This window comes from Rhinoderma darwinii, unplaced genomic scaffold (assembly GCF_050947455.1).
Source record: "Rhinoderma darwinii isolate aRhiDar2 unplaced genomic scaffold, aRhiDar2.hap1 Scaffold_4192, whole genome shotgun sequence".
Lineage (NCBI taxonomy): Eukaryota > Metazoa > Chordata > Amphibia > Anura > Rhinodermatidae > Rhinoderma > Rhinoderma darwinii.
Window position 1 is genome coordinate 32,720 of NW_027463747.1, and position 17,796 is coordinate 50,515.

At 47.7% G+C, this 17,796-nt stretch overlaps 12 non-coding genes across 12 annotated transcripts; all 12 read left to right on the forward strand.

Moving 5' to 3' along the window:
* Positions 1-510: 510 nt before the first annotated feature.
* On the forward strand, positions 511-701 carry LOC142709985 (U2 spliceosomal RNA). Its single transcript, XR_012869121.1, has one exon. It is a non-coding gene; the product is annotated as a U2 spliceosomal RNA (small nuclear RNA).
* Positions 702-1,989: 1,288 nt separating this feature from the next.
* LOC142709987 (U2 spliceosomal RNA) lies at positions 1,990-2,180 on the forward strand. The gene has a single exon (XR_012869122.1). It is a non-coding gene; the product is annotated as a U2 spliceosomal RNA (small nuclear RNA).
* A 1,284-nt stretch (positions 2,181-3,464) lies between these two features.
* Positions 3,465-3,655, forward strand: LOC142709988 (U2 spliceosomal RNA). The gene has a single exon (XR_012869123.1). It is a non-coding gene; the product is annotated as a U2 spliceosomal RNA (small nuclear RNA).
* A 1,312-nt stretch (positions 3,656-4,967) lies between these two features.
* LOC142709989 (U2 spliceosomal RNA) lies at positions 4,968-5,158 on the forward strand. The gene has a single exon (XR_012869124.1). It is a non-coding gene; the product is annotated as a U2 spliceosomal RNA (small nuclear RNA).
* A 1,280-nt stretch (positions 5,159-6,438) lies between these two features.
* On the forward strand, positions 6,439-6,629 carry LOC142710005 (U2 spliceosomal RNA). Its single transcript, XR_012869139.1, has one exon. It is a non-coding gene; the product is annotated as a U2 spliceosomal RNA (small nuclear RNA).
* A 1,300-nt stretch (positions 6,630-7,929) lies between these two features.
* Positions 7,930-8,120, forward strand: LOC142709978 (U2 spliceosomal RNA). Its single transcript, XR_012869114.1, has one exon. It is a non-coding gene; the product is annotated as a U2 spliceosomal RNA (small nuclear RNA).
* A 1,297-nt stretch (positions 8,121-9,417) lies between these two features.
* On the forward strand, positions 9,418-9,608 carry LOC142709990 (U2 spliceosomal RNA). The gene has a single exon (XR_012869125.1). It is a non-coding gene; the product is annotated as a U2 spliceosomal RNA (small nuclear RNA).
* Positions 9,609-10,889: 1,281 nt separating this feature from the next.
* LOC142710002 (U2 spliceosomal RNA) lies at positions 10,890-11,080 on the forward strand. The gene has a single exon (XR_012869136.1). It is a non-coding gene; the product is annotated as a U2 spliceosomal RNA (small nuclear RNA).
* A 1,285-nt stretch (positions 11,081-12,365) lies between these two features.
* Positions 12,366-12,556, forward strand: LOC142710013 (U2 spliceosomal RNA). The gene has a single exon (XR_012869146.1). It is a non-coding gene; the product is annotated as a U2 spliceosomal RNA (small nuclear RNA).
* A 1,285-nt stretch (positions 12,557-13,841) lies between these two features.
* On the forward strand, positions 13,842-14,032 carry LOC142709991 (U2 spliceosomal RNA). The gene has a single exon (XR_012869126.1). It is a non-coding gene; the product is annotated as a U2 spliceosomal RNA (small nuclear RNA).
* Positions 14,033-15,328: 1,296 nt separating this feature from the next.
* LOC142709992 (U2 spliceosomal RNA) lies at positions 15,329-15,519 on the forward strand. The gene has a single exon (XR_012869127.1). It is a non-coding gene; the product is annotated as a U2 spliceosomal RNA (small nuclear RNA).
* A 1,288-nt stretch (positions 15,520-16,807) lies between these two features.
* LOC142709993 (U2 spliceosomal RNA) lies at positions 16,808-16,998 on the forward strand. Its single transcript, XR_012869128.1, has one exon. It is a non-coding gene; the product is annotated as a U2 spliceosomal RNA (small nuclear RNA).
* Positions 16,999-17,796: the final 798 nt, after the last annotated feature.

The following is a 17,796-nucleotide window of genomic DNA, read 5'->3' on the forward strand; positions in this document are numbered from 1 at the left end:
TGACTGAGCCTCACCGTCTTATATAAAGTTCAGACGGAACTTTGCACGTGTCATAGTGGAGCCCTCAGGATTCCAGAGCCAGCTTTCTGACATCATAATGGGGCCTCAGAGATAAAAGCCTGGGCCCAGGCAGTGTTGGTCAGTGCTGCTCAGCAGGCAGCACTGGACTGGACTGGATTACAGCTGATACAAGGTGTGAAGGAACAAGGGGTGGCTGTGGGCATGCACTTGCTGCCGCTGCCAGTGTTTATCTGCATGGCAGCAGGGCATTTGGGCGTTGCCAGGAAGGCGTTTTTATGTAGATTCCTCCTCTTTCAGCACTGCATTGTGGTGCAAGCAAAAGAAGCAAATCCTGTCTGGCTTCCTCTCCGGCCTTTATTCACCTCCCGTGTAGCTGTGAGTGTGTGAGCCTGCAGGGCCCCATGGAATTGCCTAGAAGTAGGCTGAATCGCTGCAAGGGCTGAACAGCAGTATCGGGCAGGCTCGGGCAACGCGCGGCCCGTTCGGGTTATCGCTTCTCGGCCTTTTGGCTAAGATCAAGTGTAGTATCTGTTCTTATCAGTTTAATATCTGATACGTCCCCTATCTGGGGACCATATATTAAATGGATTTTTAGAACAGGGAGATGGAAATAGAGCTTGCTCTGTCCACTCCACGCATTGACCTGGTATTGCAGTATTTCCAGGACCGGTGCACCCTTTCCTTATGTGTTGACTAAAAGCAGATTCCAAAAGTGTTTTTTGTCTTTGCTATTGTTTCTGTCTTTCTGAAGGGATCTCCCCTTTTAATCCCATTATTTCAACACCTGTTGGACAATGCATGAGTGATAATGAGCTCATTGATTAAATGCAATTAATGAATAGATTGCCACCTCTTGTTGTGTGTCGTCTGTGTTTCTGTGTTTCCGGCATTTCACATTGGAACACCTCATTCACCTTCCTTGTCTTCTCTCCGCCCTCCCTTTTAGGTAAGTTAAAGAGCTGCACCTGAGCCAGCCACTGATTGATTGATTGATTGATTGATTGATTGATTGATTGATTGATTGATTGATGCAGCACAACAGTCAAATAGTGGAGTGGAGTAGGGGAACAGCAAACAGCCAATAAAGCAGCCCGCCCGCTCGCCTGCCCGCCACAATGGACCTACCTGTGTACACTAGATGGATGTGATGGAATGTACTGTCGTCCCTACATTTCAAGAAGAAGTAAGAATTGCAGTTGCAACAAAGCCTTGCTTGCCTACAAAGAGAGCAGCAATTTGGATTTGTTACTATGTTACCTAGAAGAATAACAAACTGTGCAAGGATGGAGGTTGTAGGAGCAAGGAGAAGTTGTCTGTAAAGTTGGTGGATGCCTATTTTCCATTTTGCAGTCCCTTGTCTCCCTCTTGTGGCCTCCTGGAGGCAACTAGCTGTGCAAAAAAAAGACAGCCTGGCGGCCGGCTGTTGCAGTGTTGCCCTCTCAGGCAACACTGAGTGACTGACTGAGCCTCACCGTCTTATATAAAGTTCAGACGGAACTTTGCACGTGTCATAGTGGAGCCCTCAGGATTCCAGAGCCAGCTTTCTGACATCATAATGGGGCCTCAGAGATAAAAGCCTGGGCCCAGGCAGTGTTGGTCAGTGCTGCTCAGCAGGCAGCACTGGACTGGACTGGATTACAGCTGATACAAGGTGTGAAGGAACAAGGGGTGGCTGTGGGCATGCACTTGCTGCCGCTGCCAGTGTTTATCTGCATGGCAGCAGGGCATTTGGGCGTTGCCAGGAAGGCGTTTTTATGTAGATTCCTCCTCTTTCAGCACTGCATTGTGGTGCAAGCAAAAGAAGCAAATCCTGTCTGGCTTCCTCTCCGGCCTTTATTCACCTCCCGTGTAGCTGTGAGTGTGTGAGCCTGCAGGGCCCCATGGAATTGCCTAGAAGTAGGCTGAATCGCTGCAAGGGCTGAACAGCAGTATCGGGCAGGCTCGGGCAACGCGCGGCCCGTTCGGGTTATCGCTTCTCGGCCTTTTGGCTAAGATCAAGTGTAGTATCTGTTCTTATCAGTTTAATATCTGATACGTCCCCTATCTGGGGACCATATATTAAATGGATTTTTAGAACAGGGAGATGGAAATAGAGCTTGCTCTGTCCACTCCACGCATTGACCTGGTATTGCAGTATTTCCAGGACCGGTGCACCCTTTCCTTATGTGTTGACTAAAAGCAGATTCCAAAAGTGTTTTTTGTCTTTGCTATTGTTTCTGTCTTTCTGAAGGGATCTCCCCTTTTAATCCCATTATTTCAACACCTGTTGGACAATGCATGAGTGATAATGAGCTCATTGATTAAATGCAATTAATGAATAGATTGCCACCTCTTGTTGTGTGTCGTCTGTGTTTCTGTGTTTCCGGCATTTCACATTGGAACACCTCATTCACCTTCCTTGTCTTCTCTCCGCCCTCCCTTTTAGGTAAGTTAAAGAGCTGCACCTGAGCCAGCCACTGATTGATTGATTGATTGATTGATTGATTGATTGATTGATTGATTGATGCAGCACAACAGTCAAATAGTGGAGTGGAGTAGGGGAACAGCAAACAGCCAATAAAGCAGCCCGCCCGCTCGCCTGCCCGCCACAATGGACCTACCTGTGTACACTAGATGGATGTGATGGAATGTACTGTCGTCCCTACATTTCAAGAAGAAGTAAGAATTGCAGTTGCAACAAAGCCTTGCTTGCCTACAAAGAGAGCAGCAATTTGGATTTGTTACTATGTTACCTAGAAGAATAACAAACTGTGCAAGGATGGAGGTTGTAGGAGCAAGGAGAAGTTGTCTGTAAAGTTGGTGGATGCCTATTTTCCATTTTGCAGTCCCTTGTCTCCCTCTTGTGGCCTCCTGGAGGCAACTAGCTGTGCAAAAAAAAGACAGCCTGGCGGCCGGCTGTTGCAGTGTTGCCCTCTCAGGCAACACTGAGTGACTGACTGAGCCTCACCGTCTTATATAAAGTTCAGACGGAACTTTGCACGTGTCATAGTGGAGCCCTCAGGATTCCAGAGCCAGCTTTCTGACATCATAATGGGGCCTCAGAGATAAAAGCCTGGGCCCAGGCAGTGTTGGTCAGTGCTGCTCAGCAGGCAGCACTGGACTGGACTGGATTACAGCTGATACAAGGTGTGAAGGAACAAGGGGTGGCTGTGGGCATGCACTTGCTGCCGCTGCCAGTGTTTATCTGCATGGCAGCAGGGCATTTGGGCGTTGCCAGGAAGGCGTTTTTATGTAGATTCCTCCTCTTTCAGCACTGCATTGTGGTGCAAGCAAAAGAAGCAAATCCTGTCTGGCTTCCTCTCCGGCCTTTATTCACCTCCCGTGTAGCTGTGAGTGTGTGAGCCTGCAGGGCCCCATGGAATTGCCTAGAAGTAGGCTGAATCGCTGCAAGGGCTGAACAGCAGTATCGGGCAGGCTCGGGCAACGCGCGGCCCGTTCGGGTTATCGCTTCTCGGCCTTTTGGCTAAGATCAAGTGTAGTATCTGTTCTTATCAGTTTAATATCTGATACGTCCCCTATCTGGGGACCATATATTAAATGGATTTTTAGAACAGGGAGATGGAAATAGAGCTTGCTCTGTCCACTCCACGCATTGACCTGGTATTGCAGTATTTCCAGGACCGGTGCACCCTTTCCTTATGTGTTGACTAAAAGCAGATTCCAAAAGTGTTTTTTGTCTTTGCTATTGTTTCTGTCTTTCTGAAGGGATCTCCCCTTTTAATCCCATTATTTCAACACCTGTTGGACAATGCATGAGTGATAATGAGCTCATTGATTAAATGCAATTAATGAATAGATTGCCACCTCTTGTTGTGTGTCGTCTGTGTTTCTGTGTTTCCGGCATTTCACATTGGAACACCTCATTCACCTTCCTTGTCTTCTCTCCGCCCTCCCTTTTAGGTAAGTTAAAGAGCTGCACCTGAGCCAGCCACTGATTGATTGATTGATTGATTGATTGATTGATTGATTGATTGATTGATTGATTGATTGATTGATTGATTGATTGATGCAGCACAACAGTCAAATAGTGGAGTGGAGTAGGGGAACAGCAAACAGCCAATAAAGCAGCCCGCCCGCTCGCCTGCCCGCCACAATGGACCTACCTGTGTACACTAGATGGATGTGATGGAATGTACTGTCGTCCCTACATTTCAAGAAGAAGTAAGAATTGCAGTTGCAACAAAGCCTTGCTTGCCTACAAAGAGAGCAGCAATTTGGATTTGTTACTATGTTACCTAGAAGAATAACAAACTGTGCAAGGATGGAGGTTGTAGGAGCAAGGAGAAGTTGTCTGTAAAGTTGGTGGATGCCTATTTTCCATTTTGCAGTCCCTTGTCTCCCTCTTGTGGCCTCCTGGAGGCAACTAGCTGTGCAAAAAAAAGACAGCCTGGCGGCCGGCTGTTGCAGTGTTGCCCTCTCAGGCAACACTGAGTGACTGACTGAGCCTCACCGTCTTATATAAAGTTCAGACGGAACTTTGCACGTGTCATAGTGGAGCCCTCAGGATTCCAGAGCCAGCTTTCTGACATCATAATGGGGCCTCAGAGATAAAAGCCTGGGCCCAGGCAGTGTTGGTCAGTGCTGCTCAGCAGGCAGCACTGGACTGGACTGGATTACAGCTGATACAAGGTGTGAAGGAACAAGGGGTGGCTGTGGGCATGCACTTGCTGCCGCTGCCAGTGTTTATCTGCATGGCAGCAGGGCATTTGGGCGTTGCCAGGAAGGCGTTTTTATGTAGATTCCTCCTCTTTCAGCACTGCATTGTGGTGCAAGCAAAAGAAGCAAATCCTGTCTGGCTTCCTCTCCGGCCTTTATTCACCTCCCGTGTAGCTGTGAGTGTGTGAGCCTGCAGGGCCCCATGGAATTGCCTAGAAGTAGGCTGAATCGCTGCAAGGGCTGAACAGCAGTATCGGGCAGGCTCGGGCAACGCGCGGCCCGTTCGGGTTATCGCTTCTCGGCCTTTTGGCTAAGATCAAGTGTAGTATCTGTTCTTATCAGTTTAATATCTGATACGTCCCCTATCTGGGGACCATATATTAAATGGATTTTTAGAACAGGGAGATGGAAATAGAGCTTGCTCTGTCCACTCCACGCATTGACCTGGTATTGCAGTATTTCCAGGACCGGTGCACCCTTTCCTTATGTGTTGACTAAAAGCAGATTCCAAAAGTGTTTTTTGTCTTTGCTATTGTTTCTGTCTTTCTGAAGGGATCTCCCCTTTTAATCCCATTATTTCAACACCTGTTGGACAATGCATGAGTGATAATGAGCTCATTGATTAAATGCAATTAATGAATAGATTGCCACCTCTTGTTGTGTGTCGTCTGTGTTTCTGTGTTTCCGGCATTTCACATTGGAACACCTCATTCACCTTCCTTGTCTTCTCTCCGCCCTCCCTTTTAGGTAAGTTAAAGAGCTGCACCTGAGCCAGCCACTGATTGATTGATTGATTGATTGATTGATTGATTGATTGATTGATGCAGCACAACAGTCAAATAGTGGAGTGGAGTAGGGGAACAGCAAACAGCCAATAAAGCAGCCCGCCCGCTCGCCTGCCCGCCACAATGGACCTACCTGTGTACACTAGATGGATGTGATGGAATGTACTGTCGTCCCTACATTTCAAGAAGAAGTAAGAATTGCAGTTGCAACAAAGCCTTGCTTGCCTACAAAGAGAGCAGCAATTTGGATTTGTTACTATGTTACCTAGAAGAATAACAAACTGTGCAAGGATGGAGGTTGTAGGAGCAAGGAGAAGTTGTCTGTAAAGTTGGTGGATGCCTATTTTCCATTTTGCAGTCCCTTGTCTCCCTCTTGTGGCCTCCTGGAGGCAACTAGCTGTGCAAAAAAAAGACAGCCTGGCGGCCGGCTGTTGCAGTGTTGCCCTCTCAGGCAACACTGAGTGACTGACTGAGCCTCACCGTCTTATATAAAGTTCAGACGGAACTTTGCACGTGTCATAGTGGAGCCCTCAGGATTCCAGAGCCAGCTTTCTGACATCATAATGGGGCCTCAGAGATAAAAGCCTGGGCCCAGGCAGTGTTGGTCAGTGCTGCTCAGCAGGCAGCACTGGACTGGACTGGATTACAGCTGATACAAGGTGTGAAGGAACAAGGGGTGGCTGTGGGCATGCACTTGCTGCCGCTGCCAGTGTTTATCTGCATGGCAGCAGGGCATTTGGGCGTTGCCAGGAAGGCGTTTTTATGTAGATTCCTCCTCTTTCAGCACTGCATTGTGGTGCAAGCAAAAGAAGCAAATCCTGTCTGGCTTCCTCTCCGGCCTTTATTCACCTCCCGTGTAGCTGTGAGTGTGTGAGCCTGCAGGGCCCCATGGAATTGCCTAGAAGTAGGCTGAATCGCTGCAAGGGCTGAACAGCAGTATCGGGCAGGCTCGGGCAACGCGCGGCCCGTTCGGGTTATCGCTTCTCGGCCTTTTGGCTAAGATCAAGTGTAGTATCTGTTCTTATCAGTTTAATATCTGATACTTCCCCTATCTGGGGACCATATATTAAATGGATTTTTAGAACAGGGAGATGGAAATAGAGCTTGCTCTGTCCACTCCACGCATTGACCTGGTATTGCAGTATTTCCAGGACCGGTGCACCCTTTCCTTATGTGTTGACTAAAAGCAGATTCCAAAAGTGTTTTTTGTCTTTGCTATTGTTTCTGTCTTTCTGAAGGGATCTCCCCTTTTAATCCCATTATTTCAACACCTGTTGGACAATGCATGAGTGATAATGAGCTCATTGATTAAATGCAATTAATGAATAGATTGCCACCTCTTGTTGTGTGTCGTCTGTGTTTCTGTGTTTCCGGCATTTCACATTGGAACACCTCATTCACCTTCCTTGTCTTCTCTCCGCCCTCCCTTTTAGGTAAGTTAAAGAGCTGCACCTGAGCCAGCCACTGATTGATTGATTGATTGATTGATTGATTGATTGATTGATTGATTGATTGATTGATTGATTGATGCAGCACAACAGTCAAATAGTGGAGTGGAGTAGGGGAACAGCAAACAGCCAATAAAGCAGCCCGCCCGCTCGCCTGCCCGCCACAGTGGACCTACCTGTGTACACTAGATGGATGTGATGGAATGTACTGTCGTCCCTACATTTCAAGAAGAAGTAAGAATTGCAGTTGCAACAAAGCCTTGCTTGCCTACAAAGAGAGCAGCAATTTGGATTTGTTACTATGTTACCTAGAAGAATAACAAACTGTGCAAGGATGGAGGTTGTAGGAGCAAGGAGAAGTTGTCTGTAAAGTTGGTGGATGCCTATTTTCCATTTTGCAGTCCCTTGTCTCCCTCTTGTGGCCTCCTGGAGGCAACTAGCTGTGCAAAAAAAAGACAGCCTGGCGGCCGGCTGTTGCAGTGTTGCCCTCTCAGGCAACACTGAGTGACTGACTGAGCCTCACCGTCTTATATAAAGTTCAGACGGAACTTTGCACGTGTCATAGTGGAGCCCTCAGGATTCCAGAGCCAGCTTTCTGACATCATAATGGGGCCTCAGAGATAAAAGCCTGGGCCCAGGCAGTGTTGGTCAGTGCTGCTCAGCAGGCAGCACTGGACTGGACTGGATTACAGCTGATACAAGGTGTGAAGGAACAAGGGGTGGCTGTGGGCATGCACTTGCTGCCGCTGCCAGTGTTTATCTGCATGGCAGCAGGGCATTTGGGCGTTGCCAGGAAGGCGTTTTTATGTAGATTCCTCCTCTTTCAGCACTGCATTGTGGTGCAAGCAAAAGAAGCAAATCCTGTCTGGCTTCCTCTCCGGCCTTTATTCACCTCCCGTGTAGCTGTGAGTGTGTGAGCCTGCAGGGCCCCATGGAATTGCCTAGAAGTAGGCTGAATCGCTGCAAGGGCTGAACAGCAGTATCGGGCAGGCTCGGGCAACGCGCGGCCCGTTCGGGTTATCGCTTCTCGGCCTTTTGGCTAAGATCAAGTGTAGTATCTGTTCTTATCAGTTTAATATCTGATACGTCCCCTATCTGGGGACCATATATTAAATGGATTTTTAGAACAGGGAGATGGAAATAGAGCTTGCTCTGTCCACTCCACGCATTGACCTGGTATTGCAGTATTTCCAGGAGCGGTGCACCCTTTCCTTATGTGTTGACTAAAAGCAGATTCCAAAAGTGTTTTTTTGTCTTTGCTATTGTTTCTGTCTTTCTGAAGGGATCTCCCCTTTTAATCCCATTATTTCAACACCTGTTGGACAATGCATGAGTGATAATGAGCTCATTGATTAAATGCAATTAATGAATAGATTGCCACCTCTTGTTGTGTGTCGTCTGTGTTTCTGTGTTTCCGGCATTTCACATTGGAACACCTCATTCACCTTCCTTGTCTTCTCTCCGCCCTCCCTTTTAGGTAAGTTAAAGAGCTGCACCTGAGCCAGCCACTGATTGATTGATTGATTGATTGATTGATTGATTGATTGATTGATTGATTGATTGATTGATGCAGCACAACAGTCAAATAGTGGAGTGGAGTAGGGGAACAGCAAACAGCCAATAAAGCAGCCCGCCCGCTCGCCTGCCCAACACAATGGACCTACCTGTGTACACTAGATGGATGTGATGGAATGTACTGTCGTCCCTACATTTCAAGAAGAAGTAAGAATTGCAGTTGCAACAAAGCCTTGCTTGCCTACAAAGAGAGCAGCAATTTGGATTTGTTACTATGTTACCTAGAAGAATAACAAACTGTGCAAGGATGGAGGTTGTAGGAGCAAGGAGAAGTTGTCTGTAAAGTTGGTGGATGCCTATTTTCCATTTTGCAGTCCCTTGTCTCCCTCTTGTGGCCTCCTGGAGGCAACTAGCTGTGCAAAAAAAAGACAGCCTGGCGGCCGGCTGTTGCAGTGTTGCCCTCTCAGGCAACACTGAGTGACTGACTGAGCCTCACCGTCTTATATAAAGTTCAGACGGAACTTTGCACGTGTCATAGTGGAGCCCTCAGGATTCCAGAGACAGCTTTCTGACATCATAATGGGGCCTCAGAGATAAAAGCCTGGGCCCAGGCAGTGTTGGTCAGTGCTGCTCAGCAGGCAGCACTGGACTGGACTGGATTACAGCTGATACAAGGTGTGAAGGAACAAGGGGTGGCTGTGGGCATGCACTTGCTGCCGCTGCCAGTGTTTATCTGCATGGCAGCAGGGCATTTGGGCGTTGCCAGGAAGGCGTTTTTATGTAGATTCCTCCTCTTTCAGCACTGCATTGTGGTGCAAGCAAAAGAAGCAAATCCTGTCTGGCTTCCTCTCCGGCCTTTATTCACCTCCCGTGTAGCTGTGAGTGTGTGAGCCTGCAGGGCCCCATGGAATTGCCTAGAAGTAGGCTGAATCGCTGCAAGGGCTGAACAGCAGTATCGGGCAGGCTCGGGCAACGCGCGGCCCGTTCGGGTTATCGCTTCTCGGCCTTTTGGCTAAGATCAAGTGTAGTATCTGTTCTTATCAGTTTAATATCTGATACGTCCCCTATCTGGGGACCATATATTAAATGGATTTTTAGAACAGGGAGATGGAAATAGAGCTTGCTCTGTCCACTCCACGCATTGACCTGGTATTGCAGTATTTCCAGGAGCGGTGCACCCTTTCCTTATGTGTTGACTAAAAGCAGATTCCAAAAGTGTTTTTTTGTCTTTGCTATTGTTTCTGTCTTTCTGAAGGGATCTCCCCTTTTAATCCCATTATTTCAACACCTGTTGGACAATGCATGAGTGATAATGAGCTCATTGATTAAATGCAATTAATGAATAGATTGCCACCTCTTGTTGTGTGTGGTCTGTGTTTCTGTGTTTCCGGCATTTCACATTGGAACACCTCATTCACCTTCCTTGTCTTCTCTCCGCCCTCCCTTTTAGGTAAGTTAAAGAGCTGCACCTGAGCCAGCCACTGATTGATTGATTGATTGATTGATTGATTGATTGATTGATTGATGCAGCACAACAGTCAAATAGTGGAGTGGAGTAGGGGAACAGCAAACAGCCAATAAAGCAGCCCGCCCGCTCGCCTGCCCGCCACAATGGACCTACCTGTGTACACTAGATGGATGTGATGGAATGTACTGTCGTCCCTACATTTCAAGAAGAAGTAAGAATTGCAGTTGCAACAAAGCCTTGCTTGCCTACAAAGAGAGCAGCAATTTGGATTTGTTACTATGTTACCTAGAAGAATAACAAACTGTGCAAGGATGGAGGTTGTAGGAGCAAGGAGAAGTTGTCTGTAAAGTTGGTGGATGCCTATTTTCCATTTTGCAGTCCCTTGTCTCCCTCTTGTGGCCTCCTGGAGGCAACTAGCTGTGCAAAAAAAAGACAGCCTGGCGGCCGGCTGTTGCAGTGTTGCCCTCTCAGGCAACACTGAGTGACTGACTGAGCCTCACCGTCTTATATAAAGTTCAGACGGAACTTTGCACGTGTCATAGTGGAGCCCTCAGGATTCCAGAGCCAGCTTTCTGACATCATAATGGGGCCTCAGAGATAAAAGCCTGGGCCCAGGCAGTGTTGGTCAGTGCTGCTCAGCAGGCAGCACTGGACTGGACTGGATTACAGCTGATACAAGGTGTGAAGGAACAAGGGGTGGCTGTGGGCATGCACTTGCTGCCGCTGCCAGTGTTTATCTGCATGGCAGCAGGGCATTTGGGCGTTGCCAGGAAGGCGTTTTTATGTAGATTCCTCCTCTTTCAGCACTGCATTGTGGTGCAAGCAAAAGAAGCAAATCCTGTCTGGCTTCCTCTCCGGCCTTTATTCACCTCCCGTGTAGCTGTGAGTGTGTGAGCCTGCAGGGCCCCATGGAATTGCCTAGAAGTAGGCTGAATCGCTGCAAGGGCTGAACAGCAGTATCGGGCAGGCTCGGGCAACGCGCGGCCCGTTCGGGTTATCGCTTCTCGGCCTTTTGGCTAAGATCAAGTGTAGTATCTGTTCTTATCAGTTTAATATCTGATACGTCCCCTATCTGGGGACCATATATTAAATGGATTTTTAGAACAGGGAGATGGAAATAGAGCTTGCTCTGTCCACTCCACGCATTGACCTGGTATTGCAGTATTTCCAGGAGCGGTGCACCCTTTCCTTATGTGTTGACTAAAAGCAGATTCCAAAAGTGTTTTTTTGTCTTTGCTATTGTTTCTGTCTTTCTGAAGGGATCTCCCCTTTTAATCCCATTATTTCAACACCTGTTGGACAATGCATGAGTGATAATGAGCTCATTGATTAAATGCAATTAATGAATAGATTGCCACCTCTTGTTGTGTGTCGTCTGTGTTTCTGTGTTTCCGGCATTTCACATTGGAACACCTCATTCACCTTCCTTGTCTTCTCTCCGCCCTCCCTTTTAGGTAAGTTAAAGAGCTGCACCTGAGCCAGCCACTGATTGATTGATTGATTGATTGATTGATTGATTGATTGATTGATTGATGCAGCACAACAGTCAAATAGTGGAGTGGAGTAGGGGAACAGCAAACAGCCAATAAAGCAGCCCGCCCGCTCGCCTGCCCGCCACAATGGACCTACCTGTGTACACTAGATGGATGTGATGGAATGTACTGTCGTCCCTACATTTCAAGAAGAAGTAAGAATTGCAGTTGCAACAAAGCCTTGCTTGCCTACAAAGAGAGCAGCAATTTGGATTTGTTACTATGTTACCTAGAAGAATAACAAACTGTGCAAGGATGGAGGTTGTAGGAGCAAGGAGAAGTTGTCTGTAAAGTTGGTGGATGCCTATTTTCCATTTTGCAGTCCCTTGTCTCCCTCTTGTGGCCTCCTGGAGGCAACTAGCTGTGCAAAAAAAAGACAGCCTGGCGGCCGGCTGTTGCAGTGTTGCCCTCTCAGGCAACACTGAGTGACTGACTGAGCCTCACCGTCTTATATAAAGTTCAGACGGAACTTTGCACGTGTCATAGTGGAGCCCTCAGGATTCCAGAGCCAGCTTTCTGACATCATAATGGGGCCTCAGAGATAAAAGCCTGGGCCCAGGCAGTGTTGGTCAGTGCTGCTCAGCAGGCAGCACTGGACTGGACTGGATTACAGCTGATACAAGGTGTGAAGGAACAAGGGGTGGCTGTGGGCATGCACTTGCTGCCGCTGCCAGTGTTTATCTGCATGGCAGCAGGGCATTTGGGCGTTGCCAGGAAGGCGTTTTTATGTAGATTCCTCCTCTTTCAGCACTGCATTGTGGTGCAAGCAAAAGAAGCAAATCCTGTCTGGCTTCCTCTCCGGCCTTTATTCACCTCCCGTGTAGCTGTGAGTGTGTGAGCCTGCAGGGCCCCATGGAATTGCCTAGAAGTAGGCTGAATCGCTGCAAGGGCTGAACAGCAGTATCGGGCAGGCTCGGGCAACGCGCGGCCCGTTCGGGTTATCGCTTCTCGGCCTTTTGGCTAAGATCAAGTGTAGTATCTGTTCTTATCAGTTTAATATCTGATACGTCCCCTATCTGGGGACCATATATTAAATGGATTTTTAGAACAGGGAGATGGAAATAGAGCTTGCTCTGTCCACTCCACGCATTGACCTGGTATTGCAGTATTTCCAGGAGCGGTGCACCCTTTCCTTATGTGTTGACTAAAAGCAGATTCCAAAAGTGTTTTTTTGTCTTTGCTATTGTTTCTGTCTTTCTGAAGGGATCTCCCCTTTTAATCCCATTATTTCAACACCTGTTGGACAATGCATGAGTGATAATGAGCTCATTGATTAAATGCAATTAATGAATAGATTGCCACCTCTTGTTGTGTGTCGTCTGTGTTTCTGTGTTTCCGGCATTTCACATTGGAACACCTCATTCACCTTCCTTGTCTTCTCTCCGCCCTCCCTTTTAGGTAAGTTAAAGAGCTGCACCTGAGCCAGCCACTGATTGATTGATTGATTGATTGATTGATTGATTGATTGATTGATTGATGCAGCACAACAGTCAAATAGTGGAGTGGAGTAGGGGAACAGCAAACAGCCAATAAAGCAGCCCGCCCGCTCGCCTGCCCGCCACAATGGACCTACCTGTGTACACTAGATGGATGTGATGGAATGTACTGTCGTCCCTACATTTCAAGAAGAAGTAAGAATTGCAGTTGCAACAAAGCCTTGCTTGCCTACAAAGAGAGCAGCAATTTGGATTTGTTACTATGTTACCTAGAAGAATAACAAACTGTGCAAGGATGGAGGTTGTAGGAGCAAGGAGAAGTTGTCTGTAAAGTTGGTGGATGCCTATTTTCCATTTTGCAGTCCCTTGTCTCCCTCTTGTGGCCTCCTGGAGGCAACTAGCTGTGCAAAAAAAAGACAGCCTGGCGGCCGGCTGTTGCAGTGTTGCCCTCTCAGGCAACACTGAGTGACTGACTGAGCCTCACCGTCTTATATAAAGTTCAGACGGAACTTTGCACGTGTCATAGTGGAGCCCTCAGGATTCCAGAGCCAGCTTTCTGACATCATAATGGGGCCTCAGAGATAAAAGCCTGGGCCCAGGCAGTGTTGGTCAGTGCTGCTCAGCAGGCAGCACTGGACTGGACTGGATTACAGCTGATACAAGGTGTGAAGGAACAAGGGGTGGCTGTGGGCATGCACTTGCTGCCGCTGCCAGTGTTTATCTGCATGGCAGCAGGGCATTTGGGCGTTGCCAGGAAGGCGTTTTTATGTAGATTCCTCCTCTTTCAGCACTGCATTGTGGTGCAAGCAAAAGAAGCAAATCCTGTCTGGCTTCCTCTCCGGCCTTTATTCACCTCCCGTGTAGCTGTGAGTGTGTGAGCCTGCAGGGCCCCATGGAATTGCCTAGAAGTAGGCTGAATCGCTGCAAGGGCTGAACAGCAGTATCGGGCAGGCTCGGGCAACGCGCGGCCCGTTCGGGTTATCGCTTCTCGGCCTTTTGGCTAAGATCAAGTGTAGTATCTGTTCTTATCAGTTTAATATCTGATACGTCCCCTATCTGGGGACCATATATTAAATGGATTTTTAGAACAGGGAGATGGAAATAGAGCTTGCTCTGTCCACTCCACGCATTGACCTGGTATTGCAGTATTTCCAGGACCGGTGCACCCTTTCCTTATGTGTTGACTAAAAGCAGATTCCAAAAGTGTTTTTTGTCTTTGCTATTGTTTCTGTCTTTCTGAAGGGATCTCCCCTTTTAATCCCATTATTTCAACACCTGTTGGACAATGCATGAGTGATAATGAGCTCATTGATTAAATGCAATTAATGAATAGATTGCCACCTCTTGTTGTGTGTCGTCTGTGTTTCTGTGTTTCCGGCATTTCACATTGGAACACCTCATTCACCTTCCTTGTCTTCTCTCCGCCCTCCCTTTTAGGTAAGTTAAAGAGCTGCACCTGAGCCAGCCACTGATTGATTGATTGATTGATTGATTGATTGATTGATTGATTGATTGATGCAGCACAACAGTCAAATAGTGGAGTGGAGTAGGGGAACAGCAAACAGCCAATAAAGCAGCCCGCCCGCTCGCCTGCCCGCCACAATGGACCTACCTGTGTACACTAGATGGATGTGATGGAATGTACTGTCGTCCCTACATTTCAAGAAGAAGTAAGAATTGCAGTTGCAACAAAGCCTTGCTTGCCTACAAAGAGAGCAGCAATTTGGATTTGTTACTATGTTACCTAGAAGAATAACAAACTGTGCAAGGATGGAGGTTGTAGGAGCAAGGAGAAGTTGTCTGTAAAGTTGGTGGATGCCTATTTTCCATTTTGCAGTCCCTTGTCTCCCTCTTGTGGCCTCCTGGAGGCAACTAGCTGTGCAAAAAAAAGACAGCCTGGCGGCCGGCTGTTGCAGTGTTGCCCTCTCAGGCAACACTGAGTGACTGACTGAGCCTCACCGTCTTATATAAAGTTCAGACGGAACTTTGCACGTGTCATAGTGGAGCCCTCAGGATTCCAGAGCCAGCTTTCTGACATCATAATGGGGCCTCAGAGATAAAAGCAGAGATAAAAGCCTGGGCCCAGGCAGTGTTGGTCAGTGCTGCTCAGCAGGCAGCACTGGACTGGACTGGATTACAGCTGATACAAGGTGTGAAGGAACAAGGGGTGGCTGTGGGCATGCACTTGCTGCCGCTGCCAGTGTTTATCTGCATGGCAGCAGGGCATTTGGGCGTTGCCAGGAAGGCGTTTTTATGTAGATTCCTCCTCTTTCAGCACTGCATTGTGGTGCAAGCAAAAGAAGCAAATCCTGTCTGGCTTCCTCTCCGGCCTTTATTCACCTCCCGTGTAGCTGTGAGTGTGTGAGCCTGCAGGGCCCCATGGAATTGCCTAGAAGTAGGCTGAATCGCTGCAAGGGCTGAACAGCAGTATCGGGCAGGCTCGGGCAACGCGCGGCCCGTTCGGGTTATCGCTTCTCGGCCTTTTGGCTAAGATCAAGTGTAGTATCTGTTCTTATCAGTTTAATATCTGATACGTCCCCTATCTGGGGACCATATATTAAATGGATTTTTAGAACAGGGAGATGGAAATAGAGCTTGCTCTGTCCACTCCACGCATTGACCTGGTATTGCAGTATTTCCAGGACCGGTGCACCCTTTCCTTATGTGTTGACTAAAAGCAGATTCCAAAAGTGTTTTTTGTCTTTGCTATTGTTTCTGTCTTTCTGAAGGGATCTCCCCTTTTAATCCCATTATTTCAACACCTGTTGGACAATGCATGAGTGATAATGAGCTCATTGATTAAATGCAATTAATGAATAGATTGCCACCTCTTGTTGTGTGTCGTCTGTGTTTCTGTGTTTCCGGCATTTCACATTGGAACACCTCATTCACCTTCCTTGTCTTCTCTCCGCCCTCCCTTTTAGGTAAGTTAAAGAGCTGCACCTGAGCCAGCCACTGATTGATTGATTGATTGATTGATTGATTGATTGATTGATTGATTGATTGATGCAGCACAACAGTCAAATAGTGGAGTGGAGTAGGGGAACAGCAAACAGCCAATAAAGCAGCCCGCCCGCTCGCCTGCCCGCCACAATGGACCTACCTGTGTACACTAGATGGATGTGATGGAATGTACTGTCGTCCCTACATTTCAAGAAGAAGTAAGAATTGCAGTTGCAACAAAGCCTTGCTTGCCTACAAAGAGAGCAGCAATTTGGATTTGTTACTATGTTACCTAGAAGAATAACAAACTGTGCAAGGATGGAGGTTGTAGGAGCAAGGAGAAGTTGTCTGTAAAGTTGGTGGATGCCTATTTTCCATTTTGCAGTCCCTTGTCTCCCTCTTGTGGCCTCCTGGAGGCAACTAGCTGTGCAAAAAAAAGACAGCCTGGCGGCCGGCTGTTGCAGTGTTGCCCTCTCAGGCAACACTGAGTGACTGACTGAGCCTCACCGTCTTATATAAAGTTCAGACGGAACTTTGCACGTGTCATAGTGGAGCCCTCAGGATTCCAGAGCCAGCTTTCTGACATCATAATGGGGCCTCAGAGATAAAAGCCTGGGCCCAGGCAGTGTTGGTCAGTGCTGCTCAGCAGGCAGCACTGGACTGGACTGGATTACAGCTGATACAAGGTGTGAAGGAACAAGGGGTGGCTGTGGGCATGCACTTGCTGCCGCTGCCAGTGTTTATCTGCATGGCAGCAGGGCATTTGGGCATTGCCAGGAAGGCGTTTTTATGTAGATTCCTCCTCTTTCAGCACTGCATTGTGGTGCAAGCAAAAGAAGCAAATCCTGTCTGGCTTCCTCTCCGGCCTTTATTCACCTCCCGTGTAGCTGTGAGTGTGTGAGCCTGCAGGGCCCCATGGAATTGCCTAGAAGTAGGCTGAATCGCTGCAAGGGCTGAACAGCAGTATCGGGCAGGCTCGGGCAACGCGCGGCCCGTTCGGGTTATCGCTTCTCGGCCTTTTGGCTAAGATCAAGTGTAGTATCTGTTCTTATCAGTTTAATATCTGATACGTCCCCTATCTGGGGACCATATATTAAATGGATTTTTAGAACAGGGAGATGGAAATAGAGCTTGCTCTGTCCACTCCACGCATTGACCTGGTATTGCAGTATTTCCAGGACCGGTGCACCCTTTCCTTATGTGTTGACTAAAAGCAGATTCCAAAAGTGTTTTTTGTCTTTGCTATTGTTTCTGTCTTTCTGAAGGGATCTCCCCTTTTAATCCCATTATTTCAACACCTGTTGGACAATGCATGAGTGATAATGAGCTCATTGATTAAATGCAATTAATGAATAGATTGCCACCTCTTGTTGTGTGTCGTCTGTGTTTCTGTGTTTCCGGCATTTCACATTGGAACACCTCATTCACCTTCCTTGTCTTCTCTCCGCCCTCCCTTTTAGGTAAGTTAAAGAGCTGCACCTGAGCCAACCACTGATTGATTGATTGATTGATTGATTGATTGATTGATTGATTGATTGATTGATTGATGCAGCACAACAGTCAAATAGTGGAGTGGAGTAGGGGAACAGCAAACAGCCAATAAAGCAGCCCGCCCGCTCGCCTGCCCGCCACAATGGACCTACCTGTGTACACTAGATGGATGTGATGGAATGTACTGTCGTCCCTACATTTCAAGAAGAAGTAAGAATTGCAGTTGCAACAAAGCCTTGCTTGCCTACAAAGAGAGCAGCAATTTGGATTTGTTACTATGTTACCTAGAAGAATAACAAACTGTGCAAGGATGGAGGTTGTAGGAGCAAGGAGAAGTTGTCTGTAAAGTTGGTGGATGCCTATTTTCCATTTTGCAGTCCCTTGTCTCCCTCTTGTGGCCTCCTGGAGGCAACTAGCTGTGCAAAAAAAAGACAGCCTGGCGGCCGGCTGTTGCAGTGTTGCCCTCTCAGGCAACACTGAGTGACTGACTGAGCCTCACCG